The sequence below is a fragment of the Podarcis raffonei genome, chromosome 6 (genome assembly GCF_027172205.1).
Source record: "Podarcis raffonei isolate rPodRaf1 chromosome 6, rPodRaf1.pri, whole genome shotgun sequence".
Taxonomy (NCBI): Eukaryota; Metazoa; Chordata; class Lepidosauria; order Squamata; family Lacertidae; genus Podarcis; species Podarcis raffonei.
The window spans coordinates 57,964,970-57,985,648 of NC_070607.1; the positions used below are offsets into that span (position 1 = coordinate 57,964,970).

General features: G+C 43.1%; 1 protein-coding gene across 20 annotated transcripts in view; it reads right to left on the reverse strand.

The window, feature by feature from the left end:
* Positions 1 to 20,679, reverse strand: part of PLEKHA6 (pleckstrin homology domain containing A6) — a 198,062-nt gene that overhangs the window by 149,041 nt on the left and 28,342 nt on the right. The gene's annotated exons all lie outside the window — the stretch shown is intronic.

Genomic DNA, 20,679 nt, shown 5'->3' on the forward strand with positions numbered 1-20,679 from the left:
ATTTGCATCAAAGCAGGAGTGTGTGGAATTAAAGCAGTATGCTGTTTCTCACATTACAAAATACACACAATGTGCTCATATGGAAATATAGCGCATGCATCAGATTAGGTTGGAGGGGGAAAGAGCCTTGCAATCAACAGTTTTTAGATTTCCGAAACGCTGGCAGCTACACAGGCATAGCACTTGGGTCCCTTTCCTCTGAGGCAATTCTCAGAGAAGAAAATACAGCGGTACCTCTGGTTAAGAACTTAATTTGTTCCGGAGGTCCGTTCTTAACCTGAAACTGTTCTTAACCTGAAGCACCACTTTAGCTAATGGAGCCTCCTGCTGCCGCTGCACCGCCGCCACACGATTTCTATTCTCATCCTGAAGCAAAGATCTTAACCCGAGGTACTATTTCTTGGTTAGCGGAGTCTGTAACCTGAAGCGTCTGTAACCTGAGGTACCACTGTCTGTGAAGATCTCCACCAAATAACTAGCTCCTGAAGCACAGGAGGACCCTGTGGTTTAAGATGCAAGCACATGGGATGCGTGTGAAGCTTCTCCATGCTGTATCTGTCCCTGGTGGCAAGAGTCGGGAGCATGCCAGCCTCTCCAGGGAGCGCCCTCCCCCAGCGGAGCCTCAGCCTTAATGCTCAGCTGTGCAGTCCTGGCCAAGGGATGCTGGGGGTCTTTTCTGTGACCCGAGTTCACATTAGCTGTGCCGAACTGTCAGGTCAAGTCCATCAGCTGCTTATCTGCCTGCAGGTCTGCCACCTCCACAGCAAGGGTGTCCCATAGTGCAATGTCATGCAGAGGAATTACACAATTATAGAATTAGGCTAAGCTTATAGCTCAGGAGCACAGAGCTCCTGTAAAGCCATCCGGGTACAAATAGGAGGAGAGGAGAGGAGAGGAAAGGAGGCTCACAAGTAGGCTTAGGGAGCATAAGGCCCATCTTTACCATTTGGGGGAGCCACAGCTCTAATCTGCAGACTGGAATTTGTCTCTCCTTCTCTCTGTGTGTGTTTTCCCTCTGTTGTCCCTGTAGGTAACAGTGGTATGTGGAAACTCTGCATACCCAGTGGAAATCTGCCTATGCAATCCTTTCCCCCCCCCCCTCCTCCAGCTATCCTGATTCTTAGTTTAAAGATTAGGAATCCATGCTTAAAATCCTGATGAATGAACAGAGTGGAAAATTTGACAAGTAAGACTGCTCTGGGATCCACTTGATCAAAAAGAGTGGAATGTGAGAATAGAGTGTTTATAAAGAAATAAGGAAGATGTAAAAACTTGGTGATGTAAGAACTGAGAGAGCAAAATGCTGAAAAAGAAGTATGGGCATATTGGCCCTTTAGAACAGAGATGGAGAACTTCTGGCCCCTGGACTTGATAGAACCCTAGTTGGAGGCTTCCCAGTGCAGCACCACAAGGCGTCTCCTACTAGCCCCACTCCCTCCTGCTTGATTTCTGTGCTGGTTTCAGGAAAGAGATGAACAACAGCAAATGGAAGCACTGATGTCCCCCTAGACCTGCATTTTACGTTGCCAAATCAGATTTTGTGTGGAGCCAGGACAGAAATGAGAGGGTCATGAATGGAACCTGGCAGAGACTGCAATTTATCTGTTTTTAGATCCTAGTGCTGGTTGTTGGGATCACATTGACTTCAGGTCTTGGTTTCGGTCTCCAAGATGGCCCTGTTTTTACATACATCTGGAAGACCACTGCTCAGCCCAGAGGCCCCTCACCTGTTCCCTCCTTCCCTCCCATCACCAGAAACACAATGCCTTTGACCCCAATGAACAGCTGGGTCCAGGAGTGAGAGGAAGTAGTGGCTCTTCCTAGTTTCAGAAGAACCTGCCCAGCAGAAAAGTAAGACTGGTATAGCAGCTATGCCTTCCTGTGTAAGTCTAACTCCTGGGGAGTTTGAAGGGGTTTGCCCTACTAGTTGGTATCGTATTTCTGCTACCTACTCAACAAGCTCTCCTGTGTCTGAATGTAAAGAGGTGGAACTTAGTCTCATTGGCAAGTGTCAGTTCACCAAACCTGCTGCACATGGCTGAATTTGTGAACTGAATGCTCACTTCTTGCTTAAAATGGCTGTGAAATTAAAAAATATCTCAGTAGAAATTCTGAACCATGTAAGCTTCTGCGGTACCCCTAATCTGAATGGCAGCCGTCCTGCCACATTCCTTGGAGGACCCATCCTGTGATCACGCTGAGCTCAGCATGCATGCATACAAAAACAAGGCTCTTAAACCATACAAAGGAAGTGGGGAAACCACTGCTAATTAAGTTGTGCCAATTAAGTGCTGAGGTATGGCTGACTCAGCTTCCACCCTTTCCTGGATTAGTCAAGGCAACGGGAGGCTAGGTTACCTTGACCAAGAATCAGGTCATTATCTCACAAGAAAGGAAATATTATGCTAAAAAATCTGACAGATCCTCGTGAAGCCAAGACAAGCCTTGCACAAAGGTGACATAAGGCGCTTTTGCCCCTGTGAAGTGTAGGTTGAGTTCTGTCTACTCTCTCGTCTGTAGTAATTTGACTTCAGGCTATGTAATATTAAGGCACAAACTAGAATGAACCAGTTACTGTAAAGCTGGGCTCCTGTCCCAGTTTTAAAGAAACCAGGCAGATATTTTTGTGCTTCCGGGAGTGAGTGATAGATCTGAGATGAGCAACACCAGAGGGCCAAAATATCATCCCTCCCCCTGGCATTCTTTTTTCAGATCACTTCTTAGTTTACTTTCCCCCTCCCCCTCCCCCTCCAATCTTGGTTTTGCAGCCAGGTAAGGGCCGCAGAGGTGTGCCTTTATAGCACCAGAACAGTCAGAGGAAAGAATGAGGCACGCGTCTTGCAAGATTCCACATGACCTTTGCTGCAGTTCACATGCCTCAAACTCATGACTGACTATTCTGATATTACAAAGCCGTGAGTGTGTGCAGCCCATTATTGAGTGGCTTAGTTCTGCTGATTCCTTTCAATCTGAAAGGGAGGAACAGAGATACATGCAATACAAGATGGGCACAATCTTAGCACGAAAATATGGGCATCAACCCTAGAGTGCTTCAGAGAGAAAGCTAAACTATACCATTCTCCTTTCTTATCACTTTGGGCATATATCAAAAAGGTTCTCACAATAACTCTGTGGTCGTGCTTTGAGCTCTCTTTTTGTAATGCATGTGGGGCTGTAATGTGCCGCTGGTATCTTTCCAGCACCCTCCAGACACTGGACTGCTGCTCCCATCTTTCCTTACTATTGGCCATGCTGACTGGGATTGATGGGAGTTAAGAGTCCAACAATATCTATATAAAAGGATGTCACATAGAGGAGGGAGAAAGGTTGTTTTCTGCTGCTCCAGAGAAGCAGACACGGAGCAATGGATCCAAACTACAAGAAAGAAGATTCCACCTAAACATTAGGAAGAACTTCCTGACAGTAAGAGCTGTTCGACAGTGGAATTTGCTGCCAAGGAGTGTGGTGGAGTCTCCTTCTTTGGAGGTCTTTAAGCAGAGGCTTGACAACCATATGTCAGGAGTGCTCTGATGGTGTTTCCTGCTTGGCAGGGGGTTGGACTCGATGGCCCTTGTGGTCTCTTCCAACTCTATGATTCTATGATTCTATGATTCTATGATTCTAATATCTAGGGAAACAGTTTATTTATTCCATCCCTGCATGATATGCACGTTTGTTTTGGTTTTTGTTGGTTGTCAACAAAGTTAAATTAGAAGAAGGAATTCTGGCATGAAAGCTTGCCTATGCACAGTCAACTTCCAATACAATGCAATTGCAACTTAGTGAAGAGGAGTTTGAACAAGCCCTGTTTGGTGACTGCAATATCAAGTGATGTGTGAGTGGGTCACAAGAAACACAGCACCAGACATTGATGACTAGTGTGTATTAATGACCCCTCCCAGAAATTAGCACTACACAAAGAACTTTTTGGGTTTCTTCACATCACATCTGGTTCATGCATTCAGTTGCCCTTCATAATCAAACATACTAGATAGGATTCTACTAACATGGCCTGCTAGGGGATAACATGCAAGGATTTCCACTATCACAATAAGCTTCTCCTCCCCATGCTCGCACCCTGCACCCCCTAAAATTGGCTCAGTAGGTCAGGAGAACCCTCAGGACAGCTTGCAAAAGGAGGACCAGGAAAACCATTCCATCAGGCAAGTAGAAATGATTGCACTGATGGAGCGCTCTGCTTTGTGCTACAATGAACTCCTCCTGCTGTGATCGCTGAAGTGCTGAAAAATCAAGTGATGCTGCACGCATGTGCAGATCAGGACTTAGGAGTCTCAACTCAACTGGCATCATCTGTCCTGTCTCACAGCCCGTGTTCAGTAGTGAAGAAAAGAAATGAAGCGGGATGGATTTGTTCCAAGCTGGACCAGGCTGAATTACATCCTCAGGATTTCCATACCAGTCCATGCATGCAACTTCTCTGATCCTTCATCCACCTCATCTGTAGCACCCATTGCTCTCCCAGCCCTGTGTACCTTTTGAATGCCTTGCTAATTGTGCTCACTTTACCTGTGACCCTGGGAACAGCCCAGGAAGCTAGATCACCAGAGGTGAAGACATGTTTAACAACATACTAGGCCACCTACCTGCTCCTTATTATGACTTGATGCTTTAAAAGAGCCTTTGACCAACCAGGGGTCCTCCAGATATTTTGGACAACAAGTCCCATCAGCCCCAGTCAGCAGGACTATGCTGTGCAGCTCCCTAATGATCTGAGATATTGGAGCATCCCTGCTTATGGTTCAAACCTTTGGGCATGTTGCTTGAGACAAACAACCAAGTAGTTGCCCCTCTACTCAGGAGTGGGGAGCCCTTTTCAACCTATTCCACTGACATTTTACACTAGCGCTTTGTGCTAGCACAAAGGGATTTCTCCCCTCTGCTCTGTGCATGCACACTCCGTGCCCAACCGAAATCTGTTCCAGAGGTTTGGGTGGAAAGCTTAGAACAGATTTAGGGTGAGGAAGGGGGAGAACATTCCATGGTGCAAGGAGACATCCTTGCTCTGATGTAACATTCACCTTAGTGCTGTGTTGAATACAACCCAAAGTTTTACTAAGTCCAATGGAATTTCCATCCTTAGTGGCCTAAGCATTGCGGTGACACCTACACCCACTTCATTGTCACAATATTTCGCTCAAAAGCAACCACCACCCATTTCCACCCGGATGCTTTTCATGCTATCTGGAATACATGAGGCTATCCCTGTAGCAGATATAGAAGGTAAGTGAGGCCAGAGGGCTTAATAACTGAGCAGGGATTTGAATCAGGGTCTCCATGGTCTAAGTCCAACACTCTATCCACCTCACTACACTGGCTCTCACATGCAATTTCACTCAGCACATTATTACTCCATGGAGCAACTAAATCATCCGATTCACAACATTCCACCTAAGCTGCCAGCTGGATATGCCACAAGGAAGTTCCCAAGCTGTTGGCAATGTCCATCAGCCATTTGTTCTTCGCATTCATCAGTCAGAGGTGCTTTGCCCATGAACTCTGTTTCTGCCAGTAGTGTCTGAAAAACTTTGTGTCCTAATTCTTCTAAAAGCTAGCTATGCTTCTGACTAACACCACATGATTCTGGAAACAGAAGTACAACAGATTAATTGTGCACCGTATGATGACTTTTTCTTTGGGGTTGTTGAAACCTGCTGGCTAATCAATTGCAGGGGCTCGACCTCAAATGTTCACAGTTTGAGAATGAATAATACTCCTCGTTTGTTCTCACCGCCTCGCTAGTGGCTTTATAAGCTTCCCATCACATCTCCCCACCCCTCTCCCTCTTGCTTATATGCTACAATAACCATTGCAATAAAATAAGAAGCAAGTCGATGCGGGCTAGTCCCTCCCACACCAAGCACATCTTGATTGCCACATGCAAGAGAGCTGGACGTGGGCGTGGATTCTTCACACACACACACACACACACACACACACACACACACACACAACACACACTTGCCAGTATGTTGCATCATCTTCAGGATCATTAGGCGTGCCAACTTATGTTTTGTGTGCTTTGTTTCCTGCACTTGTTTAAGCCAACTAAAAAAAGACAAATGCCACAGTGTTGACAGAAGCACACCTACAAAGCAAGGCTGCAGATGTACAACCCAAAACATAGTTGAACGATCATTCTTCCCCCTCCCAAACTCAACAAGATTCACTCTTTAGGTCAAATCGCTGCATCTCATATGACAATTTAGAAGCACTTCATCTTCTACACTACAGCATAGTTGCCTGACAGGTTAATATTCTTCTGAGCTGCCTCCTCTCTCTTGCAGATAAGAACAGAGGGGCCCAAACAGACAAAGGTGTGTCATGAACTGAATAGAAGCCAAGCACTTGCACCCTTCTTCCCTTGCCTCTTACTCCACCCAACAGTCTGAGCCAGATCACTGGGGGGTGGGGGTGGCAAATCCTGTAGAATTTGGCAATGAGTGAGCCACTGTACCTAGCTCAATAAGCAGCTCAGCAATAAGAATTTCCTATCACAGGCCAAGAGTTAAAATTCCTATGAACCAGTAAAACAGCCTCAGCCAACCTAGTGCTTTCCAACTGTTTTGGACCACAAGTCCCATCAGTCCCAGCCAATTGGAAAGCACTAGGTTGGCTAAGGCTGCAGTAAAAGAGAATGGGTGATTCTGAAGATATATGGATATATAAACATTTGGATGCCGTGATTTGACATGGACTGGAAGCCAGATCTCAAAACACAGATCAAGCCCTACTGGAAAGTCCATTGTTGCATGAAGGTGGCTCACCTCAGCAAAGAGGACCAAAAAGAAAAAATCAGGGACAACTCACCTGCAGGGAGCATCAAGGTGACAAATCAAACAGGACAGGCTGTCAGTAGGAATGAAGGCCAGCAGCGCCCCACTGAACCACTGACAATCCTCACTGAGCCTGCACTTACATTGAACTAATTGGTAGTTTGGGGCACATCATGCCTTCCTCTCCCCTGCTACCTGTCTGCAAGCCTGACAGTGAGACCACAGGGGCTGGAAAGGTGCCCGTCTGAATCATTATCAAGCAGACTTCACAGTGAACCAAACCCATCCCCCACCCAGCTGTGTTGCAACATCAGAGCCACAAGCCAGCTTTGAAAGAAGACCAAGAATATAGAGAGAGATTTGTTAGGGACCATTTCCCAAACAGGTGGTCTTGGTAATCCACATACAGTACTTCAACTCAGGTCATGACTGGACTACAGGCAAAATGATCTCTCTTTGGTACAGGGCTGGTACTCAGCACTCACAGCCAAATTGCACCTGAGTCTCTGCTCTTTTTCCGGGGTTACTATATGAGAAATACATCTGTGTCTGTGTGTGGTTGGGTTGTTGTGCAGCAAATGGGGAGCCCTTAGCTATGATTTTTCATCTCTATGAATTTTTTAAAAAAACCATTTGATAGAATTTTTTGGGGTCAGGAATTGAATCTTTTATTTTTTAAAAATAGTGCATCTCATCATTACAGCTGCCACAAAACACATCTGAAGGTGACTGGGAAAGGGCTTTAATTCCAATGGGAAGATTTACAGGATGTTCATGTATGTACAGGATGTCCTTTTAGCAGCTCATCAGGTTTGATTTAGCTTCAGCTCAGGAAGATCAAACTGTATTGGACTTGCAGCCTGCTTTACCAATGGAAGAAGTTACAGTGCAATGGGGAGCAGTATGCATCCTTTACCACATGCTTCAGGTCACCTCCTGAACCATGGAAAACCAGAGAAGATGCATCTTCACACTCGACAGATTTAGAACCAAGACACTGCTCTACAACTCTTTTCAAAACAATATTAACCAAGCTACCTTACAATATTGATCAAGCTGAAAAATGCTTTAGGTAAGGTAGAGATTGCTCCAGGCATTTAGAGCTCTCTCTTAAAAGACTGCCCTTTCTCTTTTTGCCTGCTCCATCTCCTTGGAACACCAAGGGCAGGTGTTCTCTCTATTCCTTTAACCTCACCTGTAAACCTACCTTTTCCATTCAGTTGAAACTGAAATGTTGCCCAAATAGCTGCAACCTTGTCTATTTAATCTGAAATTTTAGATGGCACCTTTCCTCTGAGGAAGTCAAAGTGCTGCACTCCCGTGTGCTTTAGCCCCATAATAACCCTGTGAGGTAGGATAGTCTGAGGCATAGTGACTGGCCCACGATCACCCTGAGAGCTTCATAGCCAAGGAAGGAGTTGAATTGAGGTCTCCCTGGAGGTATGGGTCTGTCCCGGAGGAAGGTCTAAAAGAGTGGTTCCCAAACCTTTCCTACCTCGCATGGACCACTTGTAAATCACTGGTAATCTTGGTGAACCACTCAATGACTTTCTGCCTCGTGCACTGTGCTAGATGCTGGGTGCTTTTAAATTGTATTATTATTGCTTCTTTCTTTCTTTCTTTCTTTCTTTCTTTCTTTCTTTCCTTTGCATTTCCATAGAATTCAAACTGCAATATGATAAAATACATTGTAAGAAATAAAAGAAGAAATAAACATGCAATGAAAAATCAATATGGTTTTTTAATGTGATACCATGGACCACTTTAACAAAGCTCAAGATCACAGGCCACTGTTTGGTCAAAAAGGCATATGAAGCCATCACCTTGCTAAAGCTAAGCAGATCTGGGTCTGATCAGTGCTTGGATGGGGGAACCACCCATGCATACTCCCTTGGGTTGCATGATGGAAGAAAGGCCAGCTATATCATCACCCCTGAAAAGCCCAGGCACTTTTATTTCCTTTACTTGGACCTTTATTTTTAAAACAGTCCAAAATATGTATAAAATTTTCAGCATTAAATAAGGACCTTCAGCACCCATCACTCTATAGTAGATTTAGAGAAGTACTCAGCATTTGAGCACCAAACACGCTTGGATGGAGAGAAGATCTTTGGCATGTTGCAACACACACAATTCAAATAAGCTCAGGTAGTTATACCTTTTCCCTCTCTAGCAACTCGTCTCCTGAACCCACAAACTATTATTATAGCATGCTGCGCTTTATACTATTGTTGAGTGATTTAACATCAGCTATGATGCAAGGCAAGGTAGTTTAATGAATAAATGCAATGATTAGATTCCACACACACACACACACACACACACACACACACACATTTTCTGCCTTCAGGGAACCTTTTCCACCTCAGTTTGGTTCCCAAGGAATCCCTGAACATGGCAGAGCATTCTGAGGTGTGTTTTAGAACTAATCATCAACTTACATTACTTGATGGTCATGTCTATTGGGGTTCACCCTTCTGGGTGGCTGGAGCCAGAGGCAAAAGTAGGCAGAGAAACAAATACAATTTTCACCTTTGTACAGTTGGCTCGTTCCTACAAACATTCATGCATCCCTCTTTATCCTCCATCCAGGCAAGCAAAAGGCATTATCAGAGGACATGTTCCAGCCAGGCAAAAATGGCTGGGATGTAAAGAAGAGCCAGTGATAGGTGTGGACAGAGGAGAAGGGGTGTAGCCTCTATTGAATTCTGAGGAGCAGAGAGGCTTGGGGAGCCACATTTGACCTCCAGGCCACTGGTTCCACACCCATGCACTATTGTTATGTGAGTTTGCTCTGTCCTCCACTCCACTCCTCCTGTGTTATGTCTTAACCAAGACAATTTCTAAAATTAATTCCAAAACTGGAGCGTGCAAAGTCTTCAGGAGCTTTCAGTTCTGTAAATTCATTTGCATCTTTTCCACTTCTAATGCACATGTGCCCTGAAACACTGACTGGGCTGTTTGGGAAGGGGGGGGGGAGAGAAAAGAAGGAAAGAGCAATCTGGATAAGATTCTATGTCTGATTGCATCAAGATTAAGAATGTAAGAAAAGCCCTGCTGGGTCAAACAGAAGGTGAATCAAGTTCAGCATCCCATTTTCCACAGTGCCCAATAGGACATTGATGAGAAGCCCACAAGCAGGACATGAGAGCTACAGCCCTCTCTCCCACTGCTGTTTCCCAGCAACTGATGTTCCAAGGCAAGCTGCCTCTGAACCTGGATGCAGTATGTTGCCACCATGACTGGAGATTCACAGCAATCTGTACCATAAAGAAATGGAACAATGGGGGATTCCAAATGCATTGTTTCCACTCTATAAACAAGCCCAAGTAACCTGAAACTAAAAAAAATCCATGTAGACGTCTGAGCGAGAATGTCAGAAGACTGAAATGAGAATATTTTGGGTTCAGCCACTCCCTTTCTGAATGACAATTTGATAGCAATAGGAATAAGACAGTGCACAGGCATTACTGTAGCTTTGTGCTGCTTCACAAGGCTGGAAGGTTTGTGCGTTCACAACAATGAGGAGCTGAGAAATGTGCCCAAGATAAATGCAACTGTTAGACCTTAACAAAGCCTTTGTCTTCTAACCAATGTGACAAGGTCATGCCTGATAACAGATCTCAGCTATAGTGAGGAGGGCAAGGGATTTTGATGAAAACAGGACAAAAATGCCGGCACTGACATCCACAGCAAAATAAATTCCCTCTAACCCTGCAGGAGCTCATCACTCAGATTCCTACTGAGTGCTGAGGCCCAGAGGTCCTTCAATTTGCACACTGCTCTTGCAGTTCCCAGCAATGAGATGGAAAACAAGCGGAGAGTGACCACAGTTGTAATTGCAATTATGTTCAATTAAAGGTCAGCACATTAACTGATTTGGAAGATAAACACAACCCCCAGTTTACGATAATAAAGTTGCTCTTGCAATGATTAGCAATTGAGAAGCAATATTAAGCTAGTATGACATTCAACAGGTGCTTGTATCAGAGGCTAAAAACAGTGACATTTACCTCTCTGCTCTGCCACAGACTCATCAACTATATTCAGATGCACATTCCCCTGTCCCCCAACAGTACAGCCATAATGACGAAATCAAAAACTTTCATTTTCAATTGACTAATTTAGCATTATGACTGAACCCTAAATTGTGATTAATCTTAACCATGTTTTATTGAAACAAGCCCACTTCATGAGCCAAGATTTGACACTGTCTTGTTTCAGTAAACCATGGTTAAGACTAAGCATAGTTTGGCCTCATCCACACTTCTTCTTGTCCCATTGCTTTCCCACAGGGTTTTCTCTGAATTGACATTTGCTCCGATTTAGCTCTAAAGAGTGGGTTTTCTCTGGGAAGGGAGAGGGGTGAGGGGAAAACCACTTGGCTCTGTGCCTAGATTGTGTGGGTCAAGCAGAAAACCCCTGGACACATGCTTTCCAGGCACAGGACAAGTGAAAGTGTGATTGAGCCATTTGTCTGGATTCCGACTTAAATAATACCCATAATTTATTGTATCTGTATGCATCAGTTTCACCATCTATAAAGAAAGGCCAATAGGCCTGCCTAGCTTTGTAAGAAAAAAACACCATTTAAACTATAAGACATTCTGGGATTGTTATTATGATGAAGGGTACAGACAAAAGCAGAGATTTGCTATAGAAGAGCTCACCCTGACTGAAACTCGATCCAGAGGAAAACCTATTCAGCGCAGTCTCCCTTGTTTTCTCAGTTTTCTATATAGTGGATGTCCACAGGAAGACAACTAATTCAGACATTATTAAAAAGAAAGGACTCTCAGGTGTCAAAGGAACTTAGCTACCCAAACAGGTCACACAGTACGTTCCCATGGTAAGTTATATCAAGACTTGGTCCTCAAAGATGGATGGGGATCGTAAGACCTTACAAGGCACAACAACTCCACTGCTTCCTGAAATCAATTAAGAAAAGCTACACAGCTCTGATTCTGATGAAGCATTGATTCACATAGAATTTAGGGGTGTTATATTAAAAATAGACTATTGGTATTATGACCCATGATCTGGGGATCTTGGCATCCATGACAGAGGTCTCTGATAAGGCTGAGGTCCAAGCTACTTACTTGGGGATGGGGGAGAATGGCTAGTACATTGTTTGGGACCCCTCTGGCCTTTCCACAACCACCTGACTCCCCAACTGTGCCTCTATCTCCTCACCCATACAGAAGCCAATGACTACAAAATAAAGTGGGGGTCCTTTAGCCAGCCAGCTCCTTCAAGGAGGTAGACCCAACCACAGTCCAGATCTGGTCAGCCTACATAATGCTGCTGCTGCTGACTCTAGATGCCTGTTTCTCAGAAGGAGAAACAGGCAGCAATGCACCCTTGGAGCTGTCCCAGGTCCTGTTCTTATATGTCCTCTACTTTGACCTTTGACTTTTCTCGATTCCCCTACAAACCTCAAGCTCCCACAGGATAACATTCCATATGAAGGACCATAGGGGACTGCCTTATTCTCAGTCAAACAGGCTGCCTCTATCAGGCCTCTTCTCCCCTCAACTGTCATCTAGGGACAGCCAATCCATCAGGCTCCCTCAGTAGCACAGACAGGAAACAAGGCTCATTTCATCAGCTTTGTTGGAGGCCGAGCTCCATCAGGCATCTCCTGCCCCTGAACTTTGCCAGCTGATCATTGTAGGAACAACTGTTTAGAAACTGTTTAGTGTCTGAGTTTTGATTTTCCTCTTCCCTCCCTTCCCCTTGTATGTTGTTTTTAATACTGCAAGACTGCAGGTAGGGACTGTCTTGTTTTCATTGACTATATGTAAGCCTCCCTGGGAGGCATCTTGGCAGAAAAGCTGAGTACAAATGCTCTAAAAAATAATAATAAACAAATTGTCTGTGATCAAGTACCGTGATAAAAACACCTTTGTCTTTACAAGCGGCAAATGAACCTTTATTTGATAGGGCCAACATAGAGAGTATTAGAGATCCCTTCCAGAGACATTCAGAAAACAAGCAGGGATGCCGAGTGCAGCAGGAGGCTTGCTGGCCTTCTGCCTTGCAAAAACTAGAACTAAATATCACAGAGGGAACTGAAATGCAGTGACAGGCAATAGCAGAAAACCCTGAAGCTAGTGTGGGCCAGATACTCAGACAGCTGGTGACCATAGCTGAGGTGCCATGAGCACCATAATGCTAACCCAATTTACACTGTGCAAAGGAACAATTCAACAGCAGGGAGCTTGCCTGTTATGGAGGTGTGGTGTGCAGGGATGTTTGCCAGCTGCACTGTGTGGCAACAATAGCCCCATCATGTCTGATGTGCCAGCTGCAACCAGGCGCAGCTCTCAGCTTGCACATTGCCCTTGGCCAATAACCTGCCCCACAGGCAGTTTTCCGTGACCTGCAGAGCTTTCCTTGGTATTATTTCATCACTTGCCTTCCGACCTTCATCCGTGGAAAGCTTCTCCAGGCCACTAGCTGCTGCCTTTGGAATATACATTGGTTATTATTAAAACTTGCACAAACTGCTGTTCAATTAAAACAGCAACTTAATGGCGGATTTCTCCCGGAGCTCCGGGAGAGATCTGCTTCGTGGGTTCGGGTCCTGCAGCCACGGCGGAGCGAGGACCCTCAAAAATCACAGGCGCGTAGCCTGTGAACTGGAGACTCGGCGGGCACCTTTGCGCCCCCCCGACGTTGTGAAATAGCCTTTTTAAAGGCTACGGATCAGCGGAGGGTGTATGGAGCGGTGCTGAGAGTCGCTTTCACCCAGCCTGCGAAGCGAAGCCGCGTCGCCATTAGCGGAGAGCGCTGACTTCTTCCGGTGAATTTGGACTAAAAAGAGCAACTTTCCGTGAGTAGGATTGAGCTTTAAAACATAATTGGACGTTAAAACTAAAGAAATTGGGCACCGAGACGGATAAGCATCAAAAAGGAAGTCTGCTTTCCGTTCTGTAGCAAGATCAAAGCGAAAGGCATTTAAGCTGTAACTTTCTGACAGGAGAGTTTTGCGAACTAAGAAATCCATCACCAAGCAAAGAACTTCCTCCCCCGAAGGCAGGAGGGGGGGGGGAAGAAGACTTTAAAGTGATTTCCTGCCTGTTTTAAAAGAAATTGAACTGTTTACCGCTGCTCCTTTACCGCTGCTCCTTTACCTGGGGGTCGGACTGCCGGAGAAAAGGAACCGGCTAAGGACTGTCGCTATAAGAAGGTTAAAAAGTAACTGTAATATCGACTTTGGCTACTCTCAACTTGAAACATCTTATTTTGTTGCACAGTAAGTTATCTGCAGGATACTATTGATTTGGATCTTTTACAAAGAAAGGGACTAGGAGGGCTTTTGTTTTTTGGAAGGTGTGGGAACAATTTGAAGCTAAAGAACTGACTTTACGCCCTCTAGAGGACTTGTGAATAGTTTCAGCAACAAGTGGAGCTTAAAACCTGAGAATTTTTTTTTTGACAGCTTAAGAGTGTGGGAATGACCTTGAGTGAAAGACTTTGTTATGGCAGATGGTAAACAGAAAGAGGACTCACAAGAAACAACTTTGAGATCCGGTAGACAATACAAAGTCGATCTTTCTATGCAAAGAAGGGCCTCTGTATCAGGGGCTTCCGGAACTGCAGCTGTCACAAAGGCAAAAGTGAAAATAATGTCTTCAGAAGAAGCATTTGCAAAGGCATTGGGGAAAATAAATGACTCTTTGGAGGAACTAAAGAAGTAAGGCGCTGAAACAAATAAGAAAATTGAAGAAATCTCTGGGAAAATTGATTTAAATACCAAAAGTATAACTGACTTCGGGAACAAAGTGAACGCTAATGCAGAAGCAATTGGGAAATTACTGGAAGATTCATCCACAACACGAAAGATAGCTGAGGAAGCTAAGGAAATTGCAACTGCTGCCGCGGAAAAATTTCCACCGGTGTACAGGAAATTAGATGAGTATGAGCTGGCACTCTCTATGCAGGATATGCAACGCAAGGAGAAAAATTTAAGGATCAGACTTGTGCCGGAAAAGGAAGGAGACAACTTGGTGGATTATTTGACAAAAGAATTTTCTGACTTTTGGAAGCAGGAGTTGGATAAGGAAGAATTTAAGATAGAGAGTGCATTTAGACTGGGAATAAGGCAGAGGAAGAACAGACCCAGAGATTGCTTGATAACCTTAAGATCAAAGGAGGAGAGAGACAAAATACTGAACCTGCACTATCAAACAACCCTTCGAATTGAAGATTTCCACATTGAGATTTTTAAAGACATTCCCAAAAGTATTTTGGATGCAAGAGGTTCGTATAAGGACTTGGTGACACTGCTGAGAAGGAACTACATACCATTCAGGTGGGAGTTTCCCCAAGGCTTGTCTTTCAAATACAAGGGGAAGAAAAGAAGAATAAGGACAGTGAGTGATAAAGACAAGTTCTTAGGAGAACACGAAGAAGACCTACAGAAAGAGACGTTTCCAGGACAAGGGCATCCTTCAAGCAAGGGACCATTAGACACGGATACGGAACCACCGACAAAAGAGGAACAACAATTGGGAGCTGTAGGAGGAAAGAATAAATAATCCCATCATGGCCTTGCAACTTCTAACCTGGAATTGTAACGGTTTAAATAATCCCAGAAAAAGAAAAAATATATTTCATGCTTTAAAGAAAGACCAATTGGACTTGATTTGTTTACAAGAGACTCATGTGACAAGAGCACATAGAAAATTATTAATAAATAAAAGATTGGGACAAGAATTTATATCTTCAGACAGAGTAAAAAAGAGAGGAGTGGTGATCTATGCAAAGGAAAATTTGCAATCGAAACAAATCTTTAAAGATGACCAAGGAAGATATTTGGCAATTGAAATTCAATTTCAAGGAGAAAAGTTTTTGATAGTGGGAATATATGCACCAAATGAAGGGAAAGCAGAATTTTTTAAGAAGTTGCATGAGACTTTGATGGACTATATGGATTACAATTTAATTATGATGGGTGACATGAATGGAGTAGTTTCAACAAATATGGATAAAGCACAAAGACAGGTAGTTACAAAAGATGGAAGACTACCAAAAACTTTCTTTGAAATGACTGACAATATGGACTTGATTGACATTTGGAGAACAAAACACCCATTAGAAAGAGAGGGAACCTTCTTTTCTGAAGCCAAAATGACATGGACACGGATTGACCAAATTTGGGTGACTAGCAGTATGGCGTCGAATATAAAGAAAGTGGAAATCTGCCCAAAAACCTTCTCCGACCATAATGCAGTAAAGATGGTGATGAAGCAAACAACAACTGGCTCCTTCAGATGGAGAATGAATGACACCTTATTTAGAGACGAGGAGATTTGTAAGAAGGCCCAAAAAACTTTGAAAGATTATTTTGAAATCAACTTAAGGACTAAAGTAGAAACAAGAATAGTATGGGACGCAAGTAAAGCCGTGATGAGAGGGTTCTTGATACAACAAAACACATTAAAGAAAAGAAAGCAAAATGAGAGGAAAGAGAAAATCTTGGAAAAGATAAAAGAAGGGGAAAGGAAACTAAGATTGAAGCCAAAATCGCAAGAGATTTTAAGAGAAATTAAATTGTATCAAACACAATACATGGAACTGATGAATCAAGAAATAGAATGGAAAATTAAACAAATGAGACAAAAGACCTTTGAATCTGCAGACAAATGTGGCAAGTTATTGGCTTGGCAAATAAAGAAGAGACAAAAACTCAACACGGTAACAAACATAGAAGTGGAGGGAAAGAACATATGTAACCCAGTGGAAATTAGGAACTGTTTTCAGAGCTACTTTAGACAACTGTACACACAAGGGCCGCAGAAAGAAATGGACATACAACAATTCCTCGAGAAAAATGGGCTGAAAAAGATTTCGCAGGAAAGTAAGACTATTTTGAACCAGGAGATATCAGCACAGGAAATAGAAGATGCCATTCAAAGCATGACGTTGGGCAAATCACCTGGACCGGATGGACTGACTTCCAAATATTACAAAGTTTTGAAGGAAGGGTTGATACAACCTTTGAAGGAAGTCTGCAACGAGATCATGGAGGGGAGGAAGGCACCCGATACGTGGAGGGAGGCCTACATTACACTTATACCAAAGTCAGAGACTGAAAAGACCCAACTTAAGAACTACCGACCCATCTCGTTACTAAATGTGGATTACAAAATCTTTGCTGATATTTTAGCAAAGAGATTGAAAAGAGTTTTGATGGAGGAGATTCATGGGGACCAAGCGGGCTTTCTCCCGAAAAGGCATTTGTCGGATAACATAAGGAATATAATTGACATTTTGGAGAAGTTGGAAGTGAATATAAACACTAAGGCTGTTTTGATATTTGTGGACGCTGAGAAAGCCTTTGACAATATATCTTGGAGTTTCATGTTGAAGAACCTCCGGGGGATGGGGGTAGGCCAAGGGTTTGAAAATGGTATAGGTGCAATATACTCTGAACAGAAAGCAAAATTAATTGTAAATAATGTGGTTACAGAAGAGTTCAAGATTGAAAAAGGGACACGTCAGGGGTGTCCTATCTCCCCACTACTTTTTATATCGGTCCTGGAGGTTTTGCTTAATATGATTAGGAGGGACCAGCTGGTTAAAGGGATCCAGGTCGGAGCTAAACAATACAAATTGAGAGCATTTGCAGATGACCTAGTACTTACATTACAAGAGCCAGAAGCTAGTACGAAAAGAGTTTTGGAAATAATTCAAGAGTTTGGTCAAATGGCAGGATTTAAATTGAATAAGTTAAAGACTAAGGTATTGGAGAAAAATTTAACACAGGTTGAAAAAGAAAGGTTTCAGAATGAGACGGGGTTGACTGTGGTTAAAAAAGTGAAATACCTGGGTATAAATATGACAGCTAAGAACGTGAACCTATTTAAAGACAATTGAAAAAACTTGGACAGAAGTGAAAAAAGATTTGGAGATTTGGTCAAATTTGAAGCTTTCCTTGTTAGGTCGAATTGCAGTTATAAAAATGAATGTATTGCCAAGAATGTTGTTCTTGTTTCAAGCATTACAAATAATGGATAAAATGGATTGTTTCAAGAAGTGGCAGAAAGACATATCTAAATTTGTCTGGCAGGGCAAGAAGCCCAGAATAAAATTTAAGATATTAACGGATTCAAAGGAAAGAGGGGGGTTTGCCCTGCCAGACTTTAAACTGTACTATGAAGCGGCAGCTTTCTGCTGGCTAAAAGATTGGCTGCTTCTTGAAAACACAGACATTTTGGACTTGGAAGGTTTTAACAATATTTTTGGGTGGCATGCATATTTGTGGTATGACAAGGTTAAAGCACATAAAAGTTTTAAAAACCATATTGTCAGAAAAGCACTATTAAATGTCTGGGTCAGATATAAAGATTTGCTGGAAAACAAAACCCCAAGGTGGCTGTCGCCAATGGAAGCTAAGGCAGTTAAAAAGTTAAATATGGAGTCGAAGTGGCCAAGATATTGGGAAATTCTGGAAAAGGAAGGGGACAAACTGAGATTGCAGAGTTTTGAGAAATTAAAAGAGAAGGTGAGAGATTGGTTGCACTATCACCAAATAAATGAAGTGTTTAAATTGGACAGTAAAATTGGCTTCCAGGTGGAAAAATCAAAATTGGAGACTGAATTGTTAGAATCCAGTACTAAGAATCTGTCAAAAATGTACAATTTGCTGCTGAAATGGAATACACAAGATGAAACGGTTAAATCAACTATGATTAAATGGGCTCAGGACATTGGTCATAATATTTTGTTTGCTGACTGGGAAAAGTTGTGGACCACCGGGATGAAATTCACGGCATGTAATGCCTTAAGAGAAAATATTATGAAAATGATTTATAGGTGGTACATAACCCCAGTCAAGCTTGCAAAGATTTACCATTTGCCTGATAATAAATGTTGGAAATGTAAAGAAAAGGAAGGTACATTTTTTCACCTTTGGTGGACGTGCCCGAAGATTAAGGCATTCTGGGAAATGATCTATAATGAACTTAAAAAGGTATTTAAATATACCTTCACTAAGAAACCAGAGGCCTTTCTCTTGGGCATTGTCGGCCAAGGGGTGTTAAAGATGGATATAACTTTCTTTATGTATGCTACAACAGCAGCTAGAATACTCATTGCAAAGTACTGGAAGACACAGGATCTACCCACACTGGAAGAATGGCAGATGAAGGTGATGGACTACATGGGCTTGGCAGAAATGACGAGCAGAATCCGAAACCAGGGAAGAGAAGCAGCGGAAGAAGAATGGAAAAAGTTTAAGGACTATCTAAAGAAATACTACAAAATTAATGAAAGTTAGAATGATGTTGGACTGGAAAGTAAATGGTTACTATTAGCAATGGTTAAGACAAGGAGAATAAGGAAGATTAGCTTAAATTTAAAGTAAAATAAGGGAAGATTTGCTGAGTAATTGATTAGAATTTGGAATACAGAAAAGGGAGGCATGAGGAAGTCGAGGAAGAAAGGTTTAAGAAATTAGGATATGAAATGATACTTGTTTTTTGTTTTGTTTCTGTTATGTATGTGTCGTTGTTATGTTTTGTTTGTGTGGCTATAAAAACTGTTTAATAAAAATATTTAAAAAAATAAAAATAAAACAGCAACAACAACCCAGGGCAATTTACAAAGTTTGGACCCAGAGTCAGTGTGGTGTAGTGGTTAGAATGCTGGGCTGATACCTGGAAAACCAGGATTCAAATCCCCACTTGGCCATGAAGTTGACTGGGTGACCATGGGCCAGTCTGCCTCTCAACCGTCTCAATTTGACAGGGTTGCTGTGGGGTTTAAACGAGCATTATGTGGTGTGAATCTGCCCACTATCAAACAGCTCTCACCATGAGAAAGTTTTTCCTAATGGTTGCAGTGCACCTCAGCATCAAAGCCAAGGGACTTCTTCGCAGAGAAGAAATGGTGTTCCAGTATGGGCAAATTAGAAACCTACCCAGTACAATCCCCTCTGGCAGGCTTTATTAGCTACGACAGATTGTGAAGTCAGAATCATTATCTAGAAGAAACACAAATGCAGCAGGCAATGTTGTTCAATGCCCCACAAACATTGCACTCCTAATCAGTCCTATTCTCTTTAGAGAAGCAAAGGTTAGGTCTGTTTTTCCCCCTTTTTGGAAGGGAAGCATGTCATTCAATAAGAAAACAGCAGCAGCTGATGCTGCAGCAAAACACAATGGTGTGATTTGTCTACGCTATCGGGAGCTGAAAGGTGAGAGGCCAAACAGCCTATTAACTTCCCCAGTTCCTTGAGGCCAAGTCAGATTCCATTCATGCCACATAACATGCATACACTTGGGCTGCTTCCATCTCTCCCGAAAAGACATCAGCCTAGCATCAGGCTGATCAAACTGAGAACGAAAAGGGAGGTTATCAACCCAGAGCAAGACACCCTCTGACAGCAGGAGCCCAAATTACAAACTGGTGCTGCTGAGCTGAACCAGCCTGGTGTCACTGGTGTCTTTTCCCAAATAATAATTCCAGCGCCCAGCAATTGCTCTGCTGAGTGCCACTGATGCTACTTAGCTAATATCCGAGGGCTGCGGCATGACCCAAAGAGAGAGAGATACCCAGCCAGGAGCAGGCCAAGAGGGAAAAGGTGGGGTATGAAGGAAAAGGCATCCCTGGAGCATGCACTTTAAAAAGCCTGCAATGATGCACATCTCTAACATAATGGCTTTTAGATGGCTGTTTGAAAGGATTAGACAAATGAAGGCAGAATAGGTCAACAGCTATTAGCCACTGGGCCATACCTCCAAGGAAGGAAAAGGTACAATAAGCAAAGCAAAGCTATCCTGCTAATTTTCAAATTTCTTTTGAAGACCTTTTTTGTGTCGACAGGTGTTTAAACTTTGCCAAAATGAGTCAGTTTCTATGGTTATTTCCTATTGTT